Source organism: Elephantulus edwardii, unplaced genomic scaffold (assembly GCF_000299155.1).
Source record: "Elephantulus edwardii isolate Elephantulus edwardi_28Jun2011 unplaced genomic scaffold, EleEdw1.0 scaffold00157, whole genome shotgun sequence".
In the NCBI taxonomy this organism is placed as follows: domain Eukaryota; kingdom Metazoa; phylum Chordata; class Mammalia; order Macroscelidea; family Macroscelididae; genus Elephantulus; species Elephantulus edwardii.
Genome location: NW_006399907.1, coordinates 5,777,181 through 5,783,462, shown reverse-complemented (window position 1 = coordinate 5,783,462; position 6,282 = coordinate 5,777,181). Strand labels below are relative to the sequence as shown.

Sequence of the window (6,282 nt, the reverse complement as noted above, 5' to 3'; positions counted from 1 at the left end):
ATATATATTATGGTTTCTCTGAGTTTAGGGAAATTGGATATGAAGATTTATGTTTGTAAATAAGATTTTTTTATTGCCTTTGGGGAATTTTTTAAATTAATTTACTTGATTTTGGGCAATAATGGAATTTGATAATAAAAAAATTTGTACATATAAGTGCTTACCTTATAATTAAGACTTTATTGCTAGTATCCTGAAAGAGTCCTAGTGCCTTAGTGGATTAAGCATTGGGAGGTTGGCTGATATATTAGCCCTTGGAATCCATCAGTTCTCTATGGGAGAAAGATAACTCAGCTTGTCACCATAGATTTGATTGGCAGCCTGAGAACATAATGTGGCAGTTATACACTGTCTATGAGGTTGCTGTGAGTTGAGGCCAACCCAGTAGTAAGTAGCAGGTTTAATAAATTCCTGAAGTTAGGTGATTTTACCTCAAACAATTATAGACCTAAAATTATGAAGCCTATTTCAAGAACTGACATTGGGGTTGGGGGGAAACTAAGAAAAGAAGGTATAAATAATGTACACTGCATTGAAACAGATGAGAGAGAGAACTGTTTAAAGGGAATATATAATTAGGTATCATTTTCATAACGAGTCTAGAATAAAAGCAGGATAGTAAACGTGAACTGGGGGCAGGGGAGGGGAATTGTATAACAATGAACAATTTTTTTTTTCTTTTCAAAGAGGAAAGCTGCTGGGGGTGAGGGGAGTAGAGGGTCTGGGAGGAAATTGTGCAACAGTGTATGAATAGAAATCCAAAGTCTCTCTAAACTTTCCTTAAAATTTCAGTAATAATAAAAAAACAACAAAAAAGAATTATTAACGACAGTCAAACCTTGATTTACAGTATTCCCTGCTGCCAGTTCAGCTTTACAGGATAGATGATGTGGTGTAGAAGAGTATTGGATCAGCCAGATAATTAAGGGGGAGGAAGAAGGTCTGAGATAATACACGCCCCATGCATCCATGGCTGGCTGCTAAACAATGTGTGTGCTTAGAACTCGTGGGAGCCAGTGAAAATGGAAAACCTAGGGAGACTTGCTTAATCTGCTGTGGCGGTAAATGTGTTCATTATCCCCCTACACAGTTTGGGCAACAGAGTGACTGGAAATCTCTGAAGGCAAAGGAGATATCCCCAGAGATCTGATTTATAAAGCAAAACCTGAAAGTTTCAAAGGAAAGTTGAACAAAAATTCCATCAATATGCGGGAGAAACAGATTTTTGCAGTTTGAGTATGATAAATTCACCACATGCTAAGCAAAGATATTTTAGAATAATCCAATAAAGTTTGACAAATACACTCTTTTATCTGTAATGCTTGATTTGAACCACTGATTACTAAACATGTTGACAGCCAGGACCCTGTAATCTAAGTTCAGAATAGGAAATGGTTGTTAGAGATGAAGCAGATTAGACATCAAGGACTAGATTATGGAAGGAGTTGATTTTGTACAAAGTTACCAAGGTAAGTCAGTGGATGAAGGATAGTTTTTTTCTCAATAAACAATGCTGAGATCAATAAATACCTCCTAAAAAAAGCATGAATCTTAATACATATATCATAGTTTTGATAGAAATTAATGCTGACTGGATCATAGACCTAAAACACAAGTAAACTGAATAAAATCATATTTGTAGAAGAACACATAGAAGAAAATCTTTGTGGCTTTAGATTAAGGAAGTATGTCTTAAATAAAACATGAAAAACAAAGCTATGAGAAACAAAGTTAACAACTTATACTTCATTAATGTGAAGAATATTTCCTTACTGAAATACTGTGTTAACAAAGTGAAAACACATACTAAAAATTGCACACAAAAATGTTAGGACATAAGTGTTATTGTTAACAAGAATAACATCAACATAGAGATCAGTTGGCCTAGTGGACAAAAAGTGATTCTACTAAGCCAAAGATGGGTGACTTCTAATCTGCGACCCTCAGGCCTGTTTTTCATGGTTTTTGTTCAAACACTCTTCTAGGTCGTATAGCCCTTATGTGTCCACTTGCTTTACAGAGGTAACTTGTGGTTGTGTTGAAATGGAACACTGTGACACTGATGTGTCAAATGCGTTAATGGTTACCCATTGGTGGACAGTGTTTGGTGGAGCTCCCTGATTAAAAAAACCTTGGAAGCAGGAGTGGCATCCACTTCCGTAATAGTTTGCCTCCAGAAACCCTACGAACCTGGAGAAAGAATGAAAGTCACACAAGTGTTGAGGACTTTCATTTATAGGGTCGCTATGAGTCACCTATGACTTGATGGTGGCACTTAACAACAACATATATATAAAGGTCTTGTGTCACAAATATTTAAAGAATTCTTAAGACTCAATCAGAAGAAGAGAAATAATTTAGTAATAAAAAAGCATAAATAATTTTAAAAAGGGAGAAACTTGCTTACCATTTCTTAAGCTGAACAACAAATTTAGGCTTTGAGTTGCAATGCATAAAGATGTTATAGGCAGAATATTGAATGATCTAGGGAGCATTAGATGAATATAGAAGGAGAACATAATGTCACTGTATCTAGAAGAGTTTACTGACACAGGAGAATAAAATGAAAAGTACTTATATTTAAGAGGCAATGGTGATGAAGAAGGAAGTCCAAGCTGCTCTGAAGGAATTGGCAAAAAACAAGGCTCCAGGAATTTATGGACTATCAATTGATATATTTCAACAGACAGATGCTGCCCTGGACATGCTCACCAGGTTTTGCCAACAAATCTGTAGAACAGCTGCCTGGCCAGCTGACTTGAAGAGAGCCATGTATAGTTCCATTCCAAAAAAAGATGACCTGACAGAGTGTGGAAAGTATCCTGCTGAAGATTACCCCGAAACAACTGGAATAGTACATTGACAGAGAACTATTAGAAATATAGGCTAGATTTAGAACAGGCTGTGACACTTTAGAATTAGTGTGACATTATCACCACTATCAGGTGAATTTTGGCCAAAAGTAAAGTACTAGAGAAATGTCTATCTGTGTTTCATTGACTGTGTGGATCAAAACAAATTGTGACTAATCTTGAGAAAAACAGGAATCTCAGAACACTTGATTGTGTTTAAATCTATCCTTATATGAGCAATCAGATCCTAGAACAAAGCAGGGAAGTATTACATAGTTCAAAATCAGGAAAGGAGTGCATCAGGGATCCGTTTTGTCTCAATAACTTCAATCTATTTGTGGAACAGATAGTTTGAGAGGCTAGACTTTATGGGAAAGAATATGGTATCAGGATTGGGGGAAGACTCATGAACAACCTCTGATATTCAGATGACACAACCTTCCTTGCAAAAACCAAGGAGAACCTTATATGTTTGCTGTAGAAGGTAAAAGACTATAGTCTACATTATTGATTGAAGTGTAACATCAAGAAGACAAAGATTCTCATCATGGAGCCAATTGTAGCACCGTGATAGATGGAGAAGAGATAACAATTTCAGCTTGGCTTGGCTCCACAATCCACACTCTTGGCACCAGCAGTCAGGAAATCAAAAGACTAATTGCCCTGGGGAAATCTGCTGTCAGGGATCTCTCCAAAGTGCTAAAGAACAGCAGTGTCAATATGAAGACTAAGGTACACCTGATTCAGGCCTGGATCTTTGCAATTACTTGCTGAATAGTAACTAAAGATGATTCAAGAACGATCAATGCCTTTTAGTTTTGATGCTAGAGAAGTGTTGAACATACCGTGGACTACCAAGAGAACAAGCAGGTCTGGCCTGGAGAGGCTGAAACCAAGCTTCTCCCTGGAGACAAGGATTTTGAAGTTTCTTCTGACATTCTTTGGGCCAGGAGAAACAAGGTACGAGGGATGGATCCTTGGAGATGGACGTCATGCTTAGAAGGTTGGAGGGACAGCACAAGAGAGAAATATCCTGGATGAGATTACTTGACTCAGTGATTGGAGACATGGGATTAGATCTGTCGGAGATAATGCAAATGGCTTAGGATAGGGCAGGGCTCAGAACTAATATACAGAGGGTTGCTCTGAGGTACAGGCAACTTGATGACACACAACAACAACAATATTTATTGAAATAAAACAGACATTTAAGACTCATACTATCTTAACCTATTCATATAAAAGTCTATCAAAGGAAAAGAATAATGAGTAATAATGGATACTCACCACTGGGCCAAATTGGCAGCACCAGGATGGATGGTGAAGAGATTGAGATTGTTCACAACTTTAGTTTGCTTGGCTCCACAGTCAACACTCAGCACCAGGAGCCAGGAAAATAGAAGACATATTGCCATGGGAAAGTCTGCTGTTAGGGACCTCTCTGAAGTACTGAAGAGCAATGGTATCTCTCTGGAGACTAAGATGTGTCTGATACAGGCCATGGTCTTTGCAATCATTTGTTATGTATCAGGAAGTTGGACAATGACTAAGGAAGATAGAAGGTGAATTGATGCATTTGAGCTCTGGTGCTGGAGAAGAGTATTGAGGGTACCATGGACTGCTAGAAAAACAAACAGATTCATCCTAGAAAGGGTTAAACTGGATGGCTCCTTGGAGGCAAGAATTCTGAGACTCTGTCTAACATACTTTGGAGATTTTGTAAGGAGGGACAGGTCCTTGGAGAGGGACATCATGCTTGGGAGGGTGGAGGAACAGCACAGGAGGGGAAGGCCCTCTATAAAGTGGATTGATTCAGCGACTGGGGTAACTGGAATGGGTGTATCAGAGACGGTGCGATTGGCACAGGATAGAACAGAGTTTAGGGCTGTTGTACATAGGGTCACTATGAGTCGCAAGCGACTCGAAAGCACATAACAACAACAATGATGATGATACATAATAAATAATAATAAAATGGATCAGCAGGTAAGTGCATGTGGGAACAAGGGTTGTCGTTGATGTAACATAAGAAAATTTTTCGGGTATTGGATACACTTAAATTTTTATTGTGGAAGTAACCTTAAGACTATATATACTCACCAAAGTGCATCAAAATGTGCATTTAAAATCTGTAAGTTCTATTGTATATAAACTAAAGCTCTTAAAACTGAAAGGAAAATCTAAAACAGTACAAATATATTAAAGGTTGGTAGGAATGCAAAACTGAAGTTTAAATATAAAATATATTCCAATGAATTTGGGGACATTACTTTTTCAATGACTCAAACTCCTTATTTTAAAGTAGTAGTTGTTGTTGTGTGCCATTGAGTCACCTGCCATTCATAATGACCTGTGTGTACAATAGCCCTGAGCCCTGCTCTATCCTGTGCCAATCTTATTGTTTGTGACACACCTACTCCCGTTACCTCAGTCACTGAATCAATCCATCTCATTGAGGGTCTTCCTCTCCTACGCTGTCCCTCCACCCTCCCAAGCATGATGTCCCTCTCCAAGGAATTGCCCTTCCTTGCAACCTGTCCAAAGTATGTCAGACGAAGCTTCAGAATCCTTGCCTCCAAAGGGAAGTCTGGTTTAACCCTCTCAAGGATGAAACTGTCTGAAGCCGACGTATTTGGAATCATGGAAGCCAAGGAAGCTTCAGATATAAGCTGTCAGATCAAAGGGGAGGACAATGGGAGATGGATGTTGAAGGGAATGGGTAGGAGTGGATAGGTATCTTGCCTGGTGCGTGGTGGAGCAGGGAAATAAGTGGGTAAAGACACATGTGCCAAAGAGAGGGACAACACTGATAAGAATGGTTAACTCGACAATAAGGGATATATCTTTCACTTTTCTGTAAAATGCTTGTCTCTCTGATACTTTTCTAAATCTGAACATTCATTCAGATTAAGACAGACTAGAAAGAAGGTTTGGCCATCCAGTTCTGAAATAGCAGGTCTCCGAAAACCCTATGTACAACAGAACACATGTAGATAACAGAAAGGGCAACTGAGGGTGAGATTTCAGGTATGGAAATACAAAGGAAGAGGAACAGGTGTAAGCAGACAGTAATGATTGGGACATGGAATGTGAGAACCATGAATGTAGGAAAATTAGATATTGTTAAGGAAGAAATGGAACGCATAAATACTGACATTGGGGAGGTGAGATGGACTGACATGGGGCATTTTGAGTTGAATAATCATATATTACTCTGGAGATGAAAAGGTGAGGAAAAATGGAGTTGCTTTCATAGTTAAGAAAGCCATTGCTAGGTCCATCTTGAAGTATAATATTGTGAGTGACAGGATAATATCCATACCCATACAAGGAAGGCCAGTGAATACCACTATCATTCAAATATATGCACCAACAACCAGAGCCAAGGAAGAGGAGATAGAAGATTTTACCAACTTTTACAGTCTGAGAT

The 6,282-nt window shown here is 38.5% G+C and overlaps 1 protein-coding gene across 2 annotated transcripts in view; it reads left to right on the top strand.

The window, feature by feature from the left end:
- The window catches only part of TMTC1 (transmembrane and tetratricopeptide repeat containing 1), a 477,484-nt gene that overhangs the window by 228,264 nt on the left and 242,938 nt on the right, over positions 1–6,282 (top strand). The window lies entirely within an intron of this gene.